The sequence below is a fragment of the Coloeus monedula genome (genome assembly GCF_965178545.1).
Source record: "Coloeus monedula genome assembly, chromosome: 5".
Lineage (NCBI taxonomy): Eukaryota > Metazoa > Chordata > Aves > Passeriformes > Corvidae > Coloeus > Coloeus monedula.
The window spans coordinates 73,002,424-73,022,073 of record NC_138785.1 but is presented as its reverse complement, the minus strand read 5'-3'; positions in this window follow the sequence as shown (position 1 = coordinate 73,022,073).

Below are 19,650 nucleotides of genomic sequence, written 5' to 3'. Positions count from 1 at the left end.
TTGGCAGTGCTGGGGAATGGTTGGTACTGGATGATCTTAGGGGGTTTTTCCAACTTTAATGATTCAGTGATTGTACGTGCTGATGACACCGTCTCTGTCCCTCCTGAGTGACACCAGGACCTCCCTTCAGGCTCATGTGTAAGATAGGGGTGTCTACACAGCTCAAAAACTTCAATCAGAGAAGAAATCCCTCCTGGTCTTCCTCTGGGAATTTTTAGCCTGTTTCTCTTCCTCCAAGATGCCAAGCCCTTCCTCATCAGGGAGGGCTTGAGAGAAACTTCCCACAGTCACGGGCAACTTCTGCCCAGGGAGATGGTGGAGTCCCCATCCCCGGAGATGTCCAAGGAATTACTGGACATGGCAGTCAATGCTCTGGGCTGGGTGACAAAGTGGGGATTGGTCACAGGTTGGACTTGATAATCTTGGAGGCCTTTTCCAACCTCAGTGATTCTGGGATTCTGTGATTCTATAGAAATCTTTCCCTCAGGAGGAAGCCCACCTCACCCCACTACGTTTTTGTTTTGCTCAGATCCACTTCTGCCACTCAGGCAGAAAAACCCCATCATTTTTGGCATTATTTCTTCACCCTTGAAATGTGGGTGTGTTGGGTGAGAAGCTAGCAGGAGAAAATACGTGAAAAAGTAGAAGGGAAGGTTCAATCCAGGATCAGTGAGGTTTAGGGGTTAAACTGTGGGTAGAGCCAGCCCTTGCACCCCCTCAACCTCCGCACGGCGCTCGCCAGTTTTATCTCGGTTTCGCTTCTATTTGCTGTTGTTGTTTTTAATCATAAAATGACTATTTGTGCAATGCAAATAGCAGAGCCTGCTGTGAGCCACTTAGCAGAGCCCAGAAATGTCACTCCACGCATTCATCCAGCCTCTCCCATGCTGGGTTTTCAACAGCTGCGCTGGGGCGCCGGCCGCGCTCTTCCAGGAAAGCGCGATGCCACTCATCCCTCTCGCCACCACCCTGCCTGTCCCCTCCTTGCTCGGGATTGAGGCTTCCAGAGGCAGGACAGCTTTGCCCAGGAGGGATAAGAGGTTGTGGCCGCTCCAGGCTTGCCCAATTTTTTTTTTTTTCTTATTAAGGCACACACAAACATTTGAACATTGAGAGGGTTCCAACAGCTCCAAAGGGTTAATCCATGCTGGATGCTCAGATTCACTTCCTGACATAGTGGTGTCCGGTCAAAGGTTGGACTTGATGCTCTTGGAGGTCTTTTCCAAGCTTTATGATTCCATGTTTCTACACCCAGAGGGTGCCCCAAGGGCAGGATGTCCCCTGGATCTGTCCTGAGTGCACGGGATGGTTTTTTTCACAGGACAATCACACCAAAGCACAACCCATGGGGGTTTTGCACAACCTCTGTTTATTCCCAGACCTCATCTGAGCCTGAAGGGTCAGATTGTTTGTGCCCAGCTGTTGACACGTTCAAGTTGTCCTTGTCCCTGGGAGCTGAGGTGGCTCCTGGGCTGTTGTCCCATCCCTCCGTCACAGCCTGAGAGGAATTTCACCTCTCACTTTCTCCATCAATAACAAGAGGCCACTTTTGAATCCTTCATGGTCATCACCTGACATAAACCCAGCCATGGCAACCCAAAAACCCAAATCCCAGCAGATGCCAGAGCCCCAACTTTTCTCCACTTGCTTCAGCAGGTCTGGCTTCTGCAAGGTGTTACTCCGTGTTTGAGGAATTGAGGGGTTTTAAGACCAATTTTTTTTCACAGCTGCACTTTCTGAGCACAAGATTCTGTCCTGCTTTCCCAGATGGCATTTGGGATAAATAGTTTGGGACCAGGGTAGAAGATGCTCCCACAGTACTTAGTCCATCTCAGAAATACTGGAAAAGGTGTGTTTTGTCTGCTGAAGTGAAAATGTGAAAATCCTCACTTTTTTGCCCGATTTTATTCTTAAATCTGAGCACTTTTCCTTGGGTTTGAACTAATATTTTAATTCATTTCCACATTGCTTCTACATCTGTGGCTCCAAAAGGAATTTAGGCAAAAGCACCACTTTGATATCAGCCTAAACTCTCTCCCCTGATGCCTCAAACACGATGCTTCACACACAGCCTCTGACTGAGAAATGCCTAAATCCCTGCTTGCCAACAGTCAGAGCAGAGGATAACGGGGAACTGCTGCTTCCTTACTTTTCCCACAAATTTAATCCGTGGCTGGAGAGGACGGGTGCCATGTCAGGGACACTTGTGCTATCAGCAGGCTCTTGACTCACATTCCCAGACAGGCATTCCAGTCTGCTCAGAGCAGATAAATGCAATTTTAAAGCACCCAGGGCAGCATTAATTCTGGCAGCTCTGTGCAGTGGCAGTGTCGGGAGCGCAGGAGCTGCTTTGCCTTTGTGGGCTGTAATTGCAGCAGCTCAGAGGTAAAATGGATCAAGTGGAAAACCTCCACAGGATGAAGAGGAAGAGGCCATCTGACATCCCTGTAGCAGCCCTGCCGTGGCAACCAGCCTGCAAGGAGGTGGAAAGGGGAAAGAGGGAAGGCTTGGGAAGGGCTGAGCTGGCAAAAAAACCCTGTTGGGCTGCAGAGGGGTTTGGAGGTGGTCAGGAGTCAGGGGAAAGACTCCCGTGGCAGGGGATGGGAAGGAGATGATGTTAAAGTTCCCTTCCAACCCAAACCATGCTGTGATTCTGTGATAAAGAAGCCACCAAAGCAGAGCCAGGCTGGATCCCACTCCTCATGGGGATGTGGAGGAGGATTTCCCTGCTGTGGCACAGGGAGTGAAGTGGATGGAGGCAAGGGGATAACTGCAGAGGGGTGACAAACGCCTGGGAAATGATCCCCAGTGGGTCTGTGAGGTGGCAGGGGTCCCGGGGGAGATCCAGGGTGGCAGGCACGGGGCTAAGGCAGAGCTGGCAGAGCCTTTGGGAAAGGGGGATGTTCCTACTCACCCTGCTCCTACTCACCCCACTCCTACTCACCCTGCTCCCCACACAGCCACGGCTCCCTGGCTGTAGCAGAAGGCAGGAGACTCCTGCCAGCCCCTGTCCCTTTTATACAGGTGCCAAACCAAGACTGTCTTCCTTTCTTTGTGTCTCGCTTATGTCAGGAGGGCTAAAAATGCTGTGAAGCATCGAGAAATGTGCCAACAGTGCTGCTGCCAAGCAGAGCCTCCGCAGCCCTGGCACTTCTGCTGAGCACAGGGCTGTATTTGCAGTGGGACTGGGGGGAGGTAAGAGGTTTTCCCTTATCAGTGGCCAGGTTTTGGCAGGGCAGCATGGCTGGCTCACGTCCATGCCCCCTGCCTGGGGAGGGCAGCTGCCTAAGCACTTTGGGTATTTCTGCAGGCTTCCTCCTGCCTTGGTTTCATTTCTGGGCATCTTTCACTGTGTTCCTACAGTGATTCGAGTTTCACCATCCTGGCTTTGCCCTGGTAGGGATTTGGGGAAAGCCATAAGCTGGTGTGATTGTCCTTTCTCCCTCTCATTAGCACTGCTTGGAAAGATCTTGATGTCTTGCGAGATGCTCATGGAACGACTCACCTTTGCAATCATCTCCCTGAACTCATTGCATCCCTGATTTCCCCAGTCTTCCACAGAATTCCCAGTGCCATCTGGGAATTTGCAATCCTTGCATCTGCAGGATTGGAAGGGAAACTCCTTATTCTGGTTTTTGACAGCTCAGTCTGCTTTGAAAGCCCTGCACATCAGGATTAAGAGCATGGTCTCATAGCGGTGACCAAAAATTTGCACCATGGATGTTGGAATATTGTTCTTTATTATTATCCATGTTCCACTAAGTGGCATCATATCCCTTGTTTCTGTTCCCTCGTCTTAACTCTGTCTCCAAATATTGAGAATTTTCTTTATCAACCAGACAGGAAATAATAAGGGAGGAAAACTGTTTGCCAACTGAAGGGAAATGTATTTTTGGAAGATTTTTTTTCCCAGTTTCTGGCTGAAAAAAGGAGAAAAATTTGCTTTGGAAAAAAGAGCAACATTTCATTTAAACTCCTCTCCAAGCTCGCTGCCTTTGCCTGGGGTTTGGAACGCACAGGCTCCTGATCCTTCAGGTTCTCCTCAACCCCTCCCAGTGCAGGGTTGGCTGTGTTCTGGATTTAGCAGCCACTGTGTCATTCAGGTCCCTGCACTGAGACCTTTCTAATTTGCAGAAAATGGTTTCAAAATGAAATTTTCACAGTGAGTGGGTTTTGGCAGCGGGAGGCTGGCCGAGGGAGAGCTCAGGCCTTCGGGGAGAGGGAATGAGATTCCACAGCTCCAAGATGTCTCCAGTTATGTGTGGCCACTGATGGGTTTGGTTTGAAATTGGTGACCCTGTGCTGGTCTCTGCCCAGTCCAGAGATCCATGGAGACACTGCAGGAGGTTCTGTCAGGCATCACCCCCTGGTTGATGGGCTTGGTCTTGGAGCCAAGGGCAAGAGGAAAGGAAAAGAGGAAACAGCTTCAAATTGCACTAGGAGAGGGTTTGGTTGGATATTTGGAGAAATTTCTTCATGGAAAGGGCTGTCCAGCCCTGGCCCAGCTGCCCAGGGCAGTGGTGGAGTCCCCATGCCTGGAGGGATTTAAAAGCCGTGTGGATGTGGCACCTGGGGATGTGGGTCAGTGGTGGCCTGGGCAGTGATGGGGGAGTGGTTGGACTGGATGATTTTAGAGGGTTTTTTCCAGCCTAAACAACTCTGTGATTCCATGATTTGTTTATCCATGCTCACCAAAGAACCAACTGAGGATGAATTTTGGTACACGGGAAGTTGTCTCTGTCCTTGTTGAGCAGCTCTTTTACCAGGTGACTAAAAGAAGAGAGATTTAGATTAGAAATTAGATAGAAATCCTTCCCTGTGAGGGTGGTGAAGCCCTGGCACAGGGTGCCCAGAGAAGCTGTGGCTGCCCCTGGATCCCTGGAAGTGTCCAAGGTCAGGCTGGACAGGGCTTGGAGCAACTTGGGGTAGTGCAAGGTGTCCCTGCCATGGCAGGGGATGGAATGGGATGATCTTTAAGGTGCCCTTCCAACCCAACCCATTCCATGATTCCATGGTGTCTGAAGGGTGAATTAAAGCTTTTGCAATTGAAATTGAAGGAAAAACCCACGAGACTGACCAAGGAATTCACCAAAAAAGTGATGAGCCAACATGAGCTGCTCAGGCTGGGCAGCTCTATTGACCATCCAAGAGAGGCAAAGGGGGTTTGGAATGTGCAAGGAGGGTTTAAAACAGAGGGAGAAGTTGTTGCTGTGGTTGTATTTTGGGGCTTTCCTCAGCATGCAGCCAGACAGGGAAGTAGCACAGAGTTCCTTGCTTGGAGATCCAGCAGCTTGTAGAGGATGAACCAGGAGCTTGGAGATGGAGGTGGGACCTGAGGTGAGACAGGAGGGGGCACAGAGGCTTTAGATGACAAAAGCCAGTCCCTTCTTCCTTCCTCTCATGGTGGGAGCAGTGCAGAGGGTCAGGATACAGAAAGCCTTGACCTGACCACTGCGAGGAGGTGTTTTGGAAGTGCAGTGAAGGCAAATTTGCATCAGAGGAGCTCAGATGAGAGGCTGTGGCAGTGACCCCGTGCAGGGAGGGTAGAGCCTTGAAATTCCAGGGGTGATGATGAAGGCTCCAGGGATGGAAGAAAACCTGCCCACACCAGCAGAGGCTGCTGTGGATTTGATCCTCGTTACCCACAGGAAAGGGAATTTCTACATTCAGGTAGAGCTGTAGGTGGGTGAAGATCAGGCCAGGATAAACAGAGCTGTGCTGAGCCCACCTTGGTTCCAGGGCATGGAATAGGATAAAAATGCCCCGTTGGGTTGGATATCCCCATCCCTGAGCCACAGCTTTGCTCATCCTGCAGAGCAAGGAGGAATTTCAGACAGACAAACTCTGCAGAGCCATGAAAACCTTGGGATTTCAGGTGTCTCCAAGAAGAACCAGCTGTGGGCTCCCAACCAAGGCTCCTGTGGATCGTGGTCCTGCAGCCTCCACACGCACAGTCATTTTCATTGTAATCTTTTCTTTTACTTTTGCAACCTTCCAAACTCAGGGAATCTCTTGGCTTAAAAGCTGGGAGCTGTTTTTTGGGTCTTTTTTTATATAAAGAGCTCAGCAGGAATCCAGAATTTAAGAGACAAGAGAGAATTGCTCACCCTTCAGATATTGGCAGCAAGCCACTTTTCCAGTGTATTTCCTTGGAAAGAGAGCATGAATACATGGAAATAAATCAAAACTGGTGCTTTTAAACCCTTCAGATAAACACCTTCACCTAAAGTAGGTGTGGGATGGCTTTTCAAGCCAGCAGCCTTCCTCACCTGGCAGATCCAAGCCCAGAGCAGGCAGGGAAATCCAGAGCTGGAAAACCAGCACTGGGCTGTGCTTGAATGACTGATTCTATGAAAATGTGCACTTTTTATGAGTCAGGGTCACCTCGTTGTGCTGCTTGTACCACACATGCCAGGCTGGGGTCAGGGTCTGAGGGATGCTGCTCATGTCTGTGTTTCCAGCAATTCCAGCTGGGGAAGGATTTGTGTCCTGGGGCTGTATTTGGAAGCATGAAATGTAAAAAAAACCAACAACAGCAAGAAAAATAGGGACGAGTAAGTGATGCTTCACCATGTATTAATTTGGAGGTCTGGGGAACGCTGTATTTTAAAGGGGTTTTTTTATAGTGTTCATAAAGATAAGAAAGTAGCAGACAAGAAAAAAGAAGTTGAAAACTGGGATTTCTGCTTTCCCACCTGAGGCTGTAAGGTCATACTGGATCACAGACTCATGGAATGGGTTGGGTTGGAAGGGACCTTAAAGAGCTCTAATTCCACCCCCTGCCATGGGCAGGGACACCTTCCCCTAGCCCAGGGTGCTCCAAGCCCCGTCCAACCTGGCCTTGGACACTTCCAGGGATCCAGGGGCAGCCACAGCTGCTCTGGGCACCCTGTGCCAGGGCCTCACCTCCCTCACAGGGACGAATTCCTTCCCAATATCCCATCTAAATCTCTCCTTCTCCAGTGAGAAGCCATTCCCCCTTGCCCTGTCACTCCATCCCTTGTCCCAAGTCCCCCTCCAGCTCTCCTGGAGCCCTTTTAGGCCCTGGAAGGCCACAGTAAAGTCACCCCAGAGACAAATCACAGAGGTTTGGCCACTCTCAACCAAACGTGGGCTCCGGCGGATCCAGCTCGCCCCTCTTCACCAGGAGCTGCTGTGGTGCCAAGAACTTAAAGAACAACAGAGGAAATAACACATCAGACACCTCTGTCACCAGGTTGCCTCATCTTATGCATCACTGTCTTTGATGACCTTTTTGAAGAGCTTTCTCTTAATGAACAGTTATTTTTTGCCAACCGAGGAGGGACACAGTGCTTCTGACACTTCCCTTCAGTCATCGTTTCCTTTGTTTGTCTTTGCTTTGTTTTGCCATTTCTTTCAGGTGAATTCTTGAACCAGAAATGAATCAACTTCTTTTTTTTTTTTTTTTTAATTTTGATCAAAAGCACAGAATGTCCCGCAGAGACCGGGCACATTCTGCTTTCTGAACTCAGTGTTGGCACCACACAATGACGAGGATGTGTTTGACGAGCTCCTAATGACGCTGCAAAGAGCTGTCCCCTGCTCCTGGCTCCAGTGTGACACTGGAGGCTTTGAAGCCTGGACAAGTATTTAATTGACATCACCGAGCTGGCCCGGTGTCACCGTGCTGGAGCTGTTAGAACAAAGTGGAGGAACAATGGAAGTGACCTTTTTGTTTAGAGGATGTTGGAGTAGTGGGAAGAACAGCCAAGAATTGGAGAAAATGGGATTCCTGGGGCTTTTCCATGATTTTCTGCCCTGTGGCATGAAGTATAGAAGGGATTCTAAAGATCACCTTCTGGGCAGGGACACCTTCCACTGACCCAGGCTGCTCCAAGGCCTGTCCAACCTGGCCTTGGACACTTCCAGGGATCCAGGGGCAGCCACAGCTTCTCTGGGCACCCTGTGCCAGGGCCTCCCCACCCTCACAGGGAGGAATTCCTTCCTAATTTCTAATCTAAACATCTAATATCTAATTTAATTTAAAGCCATTAACGTCTTCATACGCTGTATCCCAAAAGAAATGCGATGTGCTGGATATCCAGTAAGGCTCTTAGTGCTGGGAAAATTTCCAAATGCAATTTTTGGGGTGAAGGTAGGAAAAAAGTGTTGGCCAAACCTTCAATTCCTTGAGGTGTGCTTGCCAAAGAGTCCACGGGATCCGTGTGGATCCCACAGCAGTTTCCCAGACATGGAGCTGGGCTGTGACCACCACCAGCAGAAGAGGCCACATGGTGCCACCAGGAGTGTGATGACAAAGGCACCTCCCAGCTTGCACTGGCCATGTCACTGTGTTTTGTCTGCTGGTTTTACACTGGTTCCTGTCTCCTTTTCATCCTCCCTGGCTCAGAGCTGCCAGGACAGGCTGTCAGCACAGAAATGTGCTGCTGTTTCTTTTTACACATCCCTGCTTCGCAAGGATGGAGTGTGTGGGAAGAACAAATGATCTGTCCTTGCAGATTGGAAGGGAGGGAAGAAATAAACAGGATTTCAAGGCAAGATTGGGCTTGAAAACAGCAAGCCTGGATTTTAAACCATGATTGGGCTCAGAGGTGACTTTACAAGGAAAATGGGCAGTTTTGGTCCACAGAACAACCAGGAAAAGAGAAAGCCAGGCAGGTAAAAGCTCTAAGAGAATAGCCAGGCCTTCTGCAAGGGCCGAGAGGAAGGATCCTCTTCCACAGGAGCTTGGCCATCAGCATAGCAGGCACTGGCTGTGCTTGGACTGTAAGCATGGAATCATCACAGAATCATGGAATGGTTTGGGTTGGAAGGGACCTTAAAGCTGCTATGGGCAGGGACACCTTCCACCAGCCCAGGGTGCTCCAAGCCCCGTCCAACCTGGCCTTGAACACTTCCAGGGATCCAGGGGCAGCCACAGCTTCTCTGGGCACCCTGTGCCAGGGCCTCCCCAGCCTCACAGGGAAGAATTCCTTCCCAATATCCCATCTAGCCCTTCCCTCTGGCAGTGGGAAGCCATTCCCCCTTGTCCTGTCACTCCAGGCCCTTGTCCAAAGAAGAATTTCTTTCTAACATCTAATGCTGGGTCATGCAGGATTTGTGGGCACCCATGGATGCTGTTTTCCAAGGGTTTTGCCCCCTTTAGAGGGACTGTGTGAGTACTGGATAATTCAAAGGTCTGATTCCAGCTGGCATCAGCTGTGGATCCAATGTTCTCACCCCAGGACTATTTTACTGGATTGATTATCCTTGCTGGTGTAACCAGCAGCTCTGTAATCACAACCCTTATTCTTCATGGATCTCCACAGACCCATTAAACCCCATTGTAATCTGCAGGATCCCTGGAGGATGAGAAAATTAATAGCAGTGCCTGTGCATCGCAATTACCACCAGGCAAAACTCGGACATTCCCTTCTGCTGGAAAGTTCAATTCTCTGGAAAACAGCGATTCAGAACTACCAAATCTTAAGAAAACAGCAATACTGAAATAAAACACCAGAAAACCTTTCCTCAGCTATTTCAAAAGCTGCACGTTAGGCTGCTCTAAGGGAGACCAGACTCTTTCTCTTTTAGTTTACTCTCTGTGTTGTATTAAAAAACCCCACCACAACCAGCTGCTGCTCTAATTAACATCGAGCGAAACAGCTTCTTTAACCATCTAATTCAAAATGTCAAACAACTCCCAGCAGCGAGACACACCTCAAACAAGCAGATAAGATGTTTCATTAGAGCAGGAGCTGCTTGCAATATTGTGGAAAACTGATGGCAGGCGAAAAGAAGAGCAGAAAATTGAGGAGCTGGAGTGGGAGGCAGGCAGGAGAAATCCCAGGTGAAGCTGGCACCCAGCTGTTGTCCCAGGCAGATCATTAAGTGCATTTTTTCCCCTCTTTTTATTCTGCCTTTTTTTTTTTTTTTTTCCTGGGAAATTGATTGATTTCCAAGAGAAATTTTCAGTCCTGCCAAAACTTCTCTTTCCTGAGAAGCTGCAGACCTGATAAAACCTGCAGCACCCCTGGAACCTCTGCTGTGAGGTTCATGCACACCCCCAGGAGATCAGAAAATCCATTTTCTTCCCATTTTACAGCCAAAGAAACAGCCCAGGTGTGACTGAGTCCCTTATTCAGGCGGTTGGAGCTACAGGCTGGTCTTTAAGGTCCCTTCCAAGCCAAACCATTCCATGATTCTGTGATTAATCCATGTTTAATCACTGGCTTGTAGGAACTGCAGCTCCTCCTGTGCTTTGTAAATATCCAGAGGACGCCCCCTACCTGAAAAAAAATCTCAGCTTAAGTTCATAAAATCATTGTCAGGGATGAAAATGAGAGCAATAAATGTAGGAAAAGGGAAGAAATAGGAAGAAATTCCTGACTGTGAGGGTGGTGAGGCCCTGGTACAGCTTTCCCAGAGCAGCTGTGGCTGCCCCTGGATCCCTGGAAGTGCCCAAGGCCAGGTTGGACAGGGCTTGGAGCAACGTGGGATAGTGGAAGGTGTCCCTGCCCATGGCAGGGGTGGAACTGGATGGGATTTCAGTTCCCTTCCAACCCAAACCATTCTTGGATTCTATAAATGTATAAATGTATGAATGTATAAATGTTGTCTGTGGACAAGCAAATGAGTGGAGACTCCAAGATATTCCTGAATTAGGCACATCACTGATCTCCAAGCCTTGCATGCAGTCCTTGAGGTAAGAACCAGGGTGTCAAACTCGTGGAATATAACTTGTGAAATACAGAATTACAGATTTGTTTAGGTTGGAAAAACCCTTTGAGACCATCCCATCCTACCATCCTCCAGCACTGCCAAGGCCACTGCTGACCCATGTCCCCAAATGCCACATCCACACAGAATTTAAACCCTTCCAGGGATTTTTTTTTTGCTAAGCTGGATCTGAACTTCTGCTCTGCTTCTGACCCTTGGTGTCCAGTGATGGCTCCAGCCACCAGCTGTGGCCGTGGGTTGAGTCGGGAGAGCGAGTGTGGACCTTTGGTAGGGGTCAGAAGCTCTCCCACAGCCTGACCCCCCTTTCTGCTAGTTTCTTTTTTCCTTGAGGCTTTCTGACAGAATTTTTAGAGGGATTCCTGCTCTACTCCAGCCTGGGATCGTTTGTAGCTGCTTGTGCAGGGCGTGTGGGCAGCAAGGGTCAGAGAGGGGTTGGCACCACAGATGGGGTGAAAAGAAAGGTAGGATGAAGCTTCACAGACATGTCTGACTTGGCTGGAAGTTGTGGGAGAAGCTGGGAAGGCTTTTGGAGAGCTCTCCCTGTGGGAGGTGAAGAGTTTTCCTCCCTCCCTCTCTCAGGTGGTGTTTTTACAGCTCCCCCAGGTGTGACACACATTATCCTGAGCTGGACTGGACCCACCAGGATCATCCAGCCCAGCTCCTGGCCCTGCACAGACACCCCAACAATCCCAGCCTGGGCATCCCTGGGAGCAGTGTCCGAATGCTCCTGGAGCTCTGGCAGCCTCGGGGCTGTGCCCATTCCCTGGGGAGCCTGGGCAGTGCCCAGCACCCTCTGGGGGAAGAACCTTTCCCTGAGATCCGACCTAAACCTCCCCTGACCCATCTCCAGCCATTCCCTCGGGTTCTGTCCCTCACAGAGTGCAGGGATTGGAGTTTGCTGTAGGATGCTCATCCCACAGTGCTGTGGGATCGTTGTCACCCTGGGCGGGCTCTGTGTCCCTCTGCTGAGTCAGCAGTGGCCACAAGTCATCCTGAAGCCACTGCAGTCCATCTCCATCCTCATCTCGGCTCCCTGCTGTCCCATGGGACTGTCAGGGACACGGGGACAGCAGGGAGCACACAGCACATAAAGAGAGGGCAGTTGTGCTGCTGCTCCGAGTGAAACCGAGTCTCCTCATATTGTTTGAGTAACAAACAGAGGAAATATCTGTAATCTCTCTTCCCTGCCACTCCTAGGGAGCTATCTCGTGGCCTTTCCTGTGGAGTCCTCTGCTCTGGTTCTGCCTGTGGGAACTGCTTCCCAAACGGATTATTCAAGCTTAGAGCAGTTCTTCTCAGGGTTTTTTTTTTTTCACAGAGTTCCCCTTTTGCACATCTGTCTTTCCTGGCAGGAGGCAAAGTGGAGGGATCTCCAGTTTCTGTCTGAGCTGTGAGGTGGGATGCTCTGGCAGCTGCTCTCCTGCCAAAGCTCAGCCTGTGCAGTGCCACCACTTCTTGATGCTCTGATAATTGCTGACCCTTCCAAGCCAGAAGGTCCCCCCTGAGTCTCCTTTTCTCCAGGCTGAGCCCCTTTCCCAGCTCCTTCCCCAGCTCTGTTCCTAAAGGGACCTCAGGTCGTGCCATGGTCACTGAGCTTTGGAGGGCAGCTGAGGATCCTCACTCCTGTCAATGAAAGCTCCTAATTAAATCCCTGCCAATTAAATCCCTGCCTATATTCTCCTCTTGAGTAGATTCCCTGCTGTGTCTGTGCTCCCTCCTGCTCCCTCACGAACAAGCCTTCACCCCAGTTGGCACAGATCTGCTTCTCTGTATGATTTTTGGGGGAAAAAAGTCCTTTCTGAGTCTTGGATATTTAGGATGACCCATGGCCATCTATGCTGGGAGCCTGGGTGCCTTGCAGCCTTTCCCACACACCTGGATGCCAGGCACAATGGAAGAGAAGCAGGACTTGTTTCAACTCCCCAAATCCCCCAGTTTGGCTGAAAACTTCGATTTTTCCTTTCCTGCTCACCCTTGCACCACTCCAGCATCTCTTTCCTCCAAGAACAACAGTTTGGGTTCAGCCTCTTATCAAAATAAATCTTATCAGAACTACTCAGGATGCTGCAGTTGTGGTCTCACAGTGGCATCAAAGATTCCTGACCAGCCCTGGAGCATCCCACATCCCAGGATGACACTTTTTGCCTCAGTTTCTTAAAGATAAATATCCCCCATCTCTGTATTTTCTCCTCTTCCACCATTTCCAAACTGTAATTTCCCCCTTTTAATCTAAGTTTTTGTTTGATCCCCTCAGCACACGCTCTCATACTTTATTAAATTCAAATTCCACCCTTTTTAGCTCTCAGGTATTTTGTCTTTTATGATAATTTCCAATTCTTTCCTCTGCAGGATCTTTATCTCCCCACCCACAGCAATCATCAGCTTCCTGCTCTTCCTTCAGTCCCAGCTATTAGTGAAAATATATATTTTTGAAGAAAGATGCCCAAAGTTTCACACCTCAACTCCATCAGGAACTTAATTCCCATCCATTTCTTCCCCTCCTGTCAAAACCTGGTGTTGTCCACCCCCTTGGGCCCCCTTGTCTTCACAGATTCCCAAGAAATCCTCTTTTCTTGGGACATTACTGGATAAATAAGGTGCCAGGCATGAGGCCAGCAAATAGATCAGTGAGGCTCTCAGACAGGAGACCTCTCATAATTCACTTTTCTAGGAAAACTCTGGCTTTTGTCAATAAATCAGGGAAGGAGGCAAAGGAGAAAAGGCACTGAGGCAGCTCCTGCTGTCAGGAACGATTGTCTTGAGCTGCAGCTGATTTCCTACCACGACAACTGGGGTTCATCCCACCTGGATTTTGATGTCCCAGGCACAAGATCCACTTTGAATCCCTCGTGCTCAGGAGGAAGAACAGGTGCAGGGCTGTCCCCTCTGTGCCTCTTGCTGATTTTATGGATGTGATGCCACAGGTTTGTCTGTTCCCTGCAGTGTAACCAAAAAAGCTGCTACTGCTGGAAGAACTGCTCCAGGCTGAGCGCTGGACGGCTCCTTGGCATGGGAACACTTTAAACATGGCTTAATAATGGGAAAAAACTCAATCCCCAAACTGTGTGTTGGCAGGAGATGAGATGGGAGATGGGCAGCACAGGGAGTGAGGTGGGGATGAATCCCACAGGAGCCCCTCTGCTCTGGATCAGGCTGAGAGAGCTGGGAATGTTCCCCTGGAGAAGGGAAGGAGCCAGGGAGAGCTGCGAGCCCCTTGCAGGGCCTAAAGGGGCTCCAGGAGAGCTGGAGAGGGACTGGGGCCAAGGCCTGGAGGGACAGGACACAGGGAATGGCTTCAAACTGCCAGAGGGCAGGGATGGATGGGATGTTGGGAAGGAATTCTAAATAGAATGATAGAAACATGGAATGGTTTGGGTTGGAAGGGACTCCTAAGATCATCTCACTCCATCCCATGCAGGGACACCTCCCACTAGCCCAGGTTGCTCCAAGCCCCATCCAACCTGGCCTTGGACACTTGCAGGGATCCAGGGGCAGCCACAGCTTCTCTGGGCACCCTGTGCCATGGCCTCCCCACCCTCACAGGGAGGAATTCCTTCCCAATATCTCATCTAAATCTCTCCTCTTTTATTTGCATCTTGGTGTTACAAAGCCAAATGTTGCTCTTGTCTTTCTAGACCAACTCCAGACTTACACTAAGACCCCTCTAAAAGATAAATTTTCCCACAAGCCACCCCAGAAAGAGAAGAAAATACTAAATGTGCGTGTGTCAGATGCAAGTAAAATGTTCAGTGGGGAACAAACCCATTCATAGGGTCAGAAAGCCCTTGTTAGAGGTGAGGTGAGAGTTAGGAAAGAATTGCTGAATTTTTCAGAGCACTGAATTTTCTTTAATTGCTATTTTCTTCATGCTGACCTGTTTGTGACAGTCCCCAGGACGGAATAACCATCTTTGTTTTTTTTTTTTATTTTAAAATCTTTCAGGCACAAGCTGGGGTTTATTTTGTCACCCCAGGTGGAAACGATGGAGACACGACCATGAATTTATATTTGCTATTTCCTTGGATACTTTCCTTCTGGAACTGGGCATTAATGAAGCCCACTCCCAGGCAGAATTGTCTCACCAGCCTCATTTGTGCGCTGTGAGATAAGGGAGTGAATTTGGCTGGCTGTCAGTTCATTAACAGGCCACTGATGAATTTGTGCCACTCTCTGCAGGGTGTTCTCACCCTCCTGGGCACCTGCTGAACACTGGGGGTGGAGGACAGAGAGTTCTGTGACATCTGTGATGCAGAACAAGGGGCCCCTGGGGTCTGTGACCCCCTCCAAGGCTGAGCACTGGTGCTACTCCCTGATATCCCCTAAATTAAATTATCCTCTAAATTAAAACAAGAAAATCCAGGGCAGGGTGCTCCCATGGCCTCCATGTTGTGCACACCCCCATTCAGGCTGAACACGTGCAAGAAAATCACACTTTTTGTTAATATTTTTCTGTGAACAAATGATAAAAAATTCCAGCAAGTGCAGCTTGAGGTTCTCCCTTTCCTGTGAGGTCCTGCAACCCCGCCTGCCACAGGGGCTGGAATCCTTCAGGATGGAGAAATAAATGGAAAGATTTTCCCCGATCCCCCCCATCCCTTGCATAATCCTTTCACCCTTCTGGGGTGCCAAAGCCAGCTCAGCCCAGGGGTCAGGGTGGGTTTCACTGAAAACGGGCAGCATCTCCCAGGGTTTGGCAGTGCAAGGCTGCTGTCAGCAGGAGATGCAGGGCAGAGGTGGCTTTGGGGAAAATCCCTTCTGCTGCACGTTTTGGGGACTGAAAACCCTTTTCTGGGCAGGGGTGCATCTGCTGAGGGATGAGTGAAGAGAAAACACATGGCAGGGGAAGGAAGTGTGAGCACATTCTCTGGATGTACAGAGAACAATCTGAGCTCAGGTATGAAAATAAGCAAGTAACTGTTTGTGGGTTTTTAACCAACTCTAATTCTTCAAATCCTTCCACTCAACAAACATCTTTTTGTCTTGTTCTCCCTCCTTTACTTCTAGTCTAGAAGGAAAGAAGCAGAAAAAAAAAATAACAATCATGAGACATTTTGGACTTTGGAAATATTTAGTTATTCAGAGAGGCTGGGAAGTCCCCATCCCTGGAAGTGCCCAAGGCCAGGTTGGACGGGGCTTGGAGCAACGTGGGATAGTGGAAGGTGTCCCTGCCCATGGCAGGGGGTGGAACTGGGTGGGCTTTAGGGTCATTCCAACCCACACCATTCCCTGCTTCTGTGACTTCCATGACATCTGCAGAGTGGTCCAACTATTCCTGAGAACTTCCAGTGGCAGCGTGAGAAGGTGCCTGAGAAGATTTATCAAAGGGAATGGGAGAAATTTCTTCAGTTTTGGTGTTCTACAGAGCCTCCCACGATGTCGTGCAGAAGATTGGCCTCAGGCATCTCAGAAAAGCCCCTGAAACACAAACTCATGGCTTAAACGTGTTTATTTCCACACCATCAATCCAGAAAAACATCAGGTGAGCCATGTTTGGACAGTGGGGAATGCTGCCTGGGAAGAAGCGACTGGAAGGATTTGGGGATTGGCCTGTTGAGTCCTGATTCCCAGTTTGATGCTGTGACCAAAAAAGCTGTCAGGGCTCTCTCTGTGTGCAATGTGAGGCAGCTCAGGTCAGGAGGGGGGGGTCAGGTTGGTGACTTCAGGTAACTCAACCTCACTTCAAGAAGTGGAGGTCTGAAAATACCATTTTTGAGTACAGCATCGTTTTTTAAAACAAGGTTCCTCCTGATTCGTCACAGAAATGGCCTTCAAGGCCGTTTTTTCACCCTGTGCAGATGCAGCCCAGATCTCCCTGGAGCTGTGAGTTGTGTTGTATTAACTGGGAGTTACAAATTCCAAGGAAGTGCAGGGTCTATACTTTCATTGTTGATGCAACATTCACATGGTGTTGCTAAACAGGACTTTAAAGGATGTCATACATGAAATCCCTATTTGTGCTTGGTCTTTGCATATTAAGTGCTTTAAATAATTAATTTTGAGTTAATTATTTTTAAATTGAATGTTACAATTAACCCATCAGCCCAGGTACAAAAATCCAGTTCCATTATCAGTGTTCCTATTTGTTTAAAGTTTATTAATAGAGTTGCACCCTTCCCAGTTAAAATTTTCCCAGTTAAAAATCACAAACTTGCCCCTTTTCAAGCTACAAACCACTCGTACACCATAAGAGTTACCTTTCCTGTGTTTACTGTATACTTTTACAAGTGTTCTGAGGTGTGTTGGATGTATTTTAATACTTTTTGTAGGTGTTTCACTTGCATTTTGATTCCAAGGCCAAAACCCCCCCACCCAGTCTTAATAGCCAGCAGCTATTTTTAGCTACAGAGCCATTACTCTGCAGGCAAGTTCCATGGCAACCTGAATACCTGAATTTTAATGAAGGTATTGTATTCCCTTATCTCTAACTGATACCACCCCCCTTGACAACGATGAGCCATTGGTGGACAGAGATGATCCATCAAAGGGAAAGCACCAATCGCCTTGGACCGAAGGGGCGGGCTGGGGGCGGAGCAAAAACTCTAAAAAGGACGAAGCCGAGAGGCGGGCCCTCTTCTCTCTTCTCTCTTCCCCTCTTGCTCTCTCCAGACTAGCTGTGGGAGACGTCGGTGCTGGGCATTAAAAGCCTTACCCCTTTTAAGGGGCTTTTAGTAATTTTTTTAAGTCAACCCAGCACTGCAAGTTTTTTTCTCTACCTGAGGTCTAGTGCTGTCTCAGCCAGAAGATCTCAAATCCCTGCGCTCCTGGGGCATACCATCTACCGAGCCATAGGATCCCAAATTTTTATATTTTTCTGATTTCTGTAATTTTTCAATTTTTTCTGTTTTCAATAAATTAATCTTTTTAAGAGTTGTCTCATTTCTCACAAAGGAGCTCCAAGGGGACTGAGAGAACCAAACCCTTGGGATTTCAGCACAGGGTGAGTGTGTGCCTTATTCTCACGGGAAAGGTGGCTTCTCTTTAATCCCTTTTGCCCTCTAAGGCAGAGAAAAGAAAACATCTCATCTTGTGGTGAAGAGAAACATTTGTGCAGGTCTCCCTCTTCTTAGATTATAATCCTCAGCTATTCATGGTTTGTTGTTTACTTTTCCTTCTTCTTTAATTGAAGCCTCGCTGTAAAGGATTAAAAGCAAACTATTCTGTAAAAGGTCCCGAGTAAATCTGTGCGAGCTTTCCCCACTGCTCCGAGCTCTGGGATTTCCTGGTCTGTGCCCTTCTGTACTCTTTGGCTTTAATTAAAATTTGGTCTTTGCTCGTTTGCCTGCATCTGCATCCCTCCACTTCCCTGTGCTCTCTGCCAGGTTTGGAAATGCACCAGCTCTGATGGAGAACCTGCAGAAGGACAGCAGCATCCCTTGAGGTGCACCATGCTGGTGGCCTTCCATCAGCTGAACATCGCCCTGTCACCAGCCTTTGCCTCTTTGCTCCCATTCCATGGCTGTCAGCACCTCCCAAAGCACAGGGCCAAGAGGAAATCAGGAAATTAAGCAGAAAGACCGGCAGGGAGGGAGAGGTGAGGGGCAGGGAGGATGTTTCCACACTTGGGTGGAAATATCTGGGGTTTAAACATGGAGAATAAGCCAACAAAAGGGGAGTTATAATGATTCAGAGCTGGTCAGCAGCTCCCCGTAGTCCAGGGTTATCCTCAGCTGTGAATCCTGGTTGTGGAATCTCATCTTCCTTGTCACCCTCATTGACAGACTACCGAGTCTTGGGAAGCCCATCTGTCCTGCACAGCCAAGGGCAAGGATAAATAAGGCCGCGGTGCCGGGATTTCAGTCAGGAGGCACCTGAAAATGCTTGTGAGGCCTGTGTTTGTCTCCAAAGCTGCTGCACTGTGGAAGGGCTCGTCCCGCTCCGACACGGGACAGATCCTCCCTGACGGATATCAGGTGCCTCCACTTGGTTCAGATTCACTCTGTATCTAATAAAATCTTGCAGTGAGTTTTAAACTGCTCTGGAGAAGCCAACCCAGGCACCAGAGAGCAGAAAATGGCAATTTCTGCCGATGGCACAGAAGGGAAGAGCAGCCTTTACCAGACGAGGATGTGCAAGGACAGCCGTGGAGCAGAGCAATTTGGCAGTGATTCCCCCCTGGTTCTCATTATTGGGGTATCAATAACAGGGCTAATGGCCCTCTGGTTCCTGATACAATGTGCAAGGCTGTTTACAGCCTCTGCTGAGAGCCTCTTACTTTTACTCTCGTTGGCAAATCATTGTTTACGTCTCGTGTTTCGAAATGCAGCTGGGTTCCAGCCTTTCCTCACCCACCGGCGGAGCCGAGCGGATCCGTGCCCCATGTGCTGCTCTTTAGCAACACAAACAGCACAGCCAGATTCCACTTAGCGGGGTTTGCTCACTGCCCAAACACGCAGGGCTTGGCTCCGAGCGCGCCGGCTCCTTCCCACCGGCTCCCCAGGCGCCGTGGGAGAGGCACGGGAGGGATAAAGGGTGGCTGAGCACCTCTGGGATATCCTGGAACAAGGGTGGCCTTGATTCTCATGTCAAGGTCAGGGGTGTGCTGTGGTTCATCTTCCTGGTGAGGCCAGGTCCCTTTTCATCCCATCTTTTTTTGGGGGCTGGCTTGACAGCTGGGCTTGATGAGCTTGGAGGTCTTTTCCAACTGAAATGATTCTATAGAATCATCGAATGATTGAGGTCGGAAAAGACCTCCAAGGTCATCAAGTCCAACCTTTGACTGACCAACTTGACCGTGTCAACTTTGTCGCCCAGCCCAGAGCACTGAGTGCCACATCCAGTTGTTCCTTGGACACCTCCAGTCATGAGGACTCCACCACCTCCCTGGGCAGCTCCAATGCCTGACCACCCTTTCCGTGAGGAGATTCCTCCTGATATCCAACCTGAGCCTCCCCTGGCACAGCTTGAGGCCATCTCCTCTTGTCCTGTGCAACCACTCTCATCCCTCTTTGT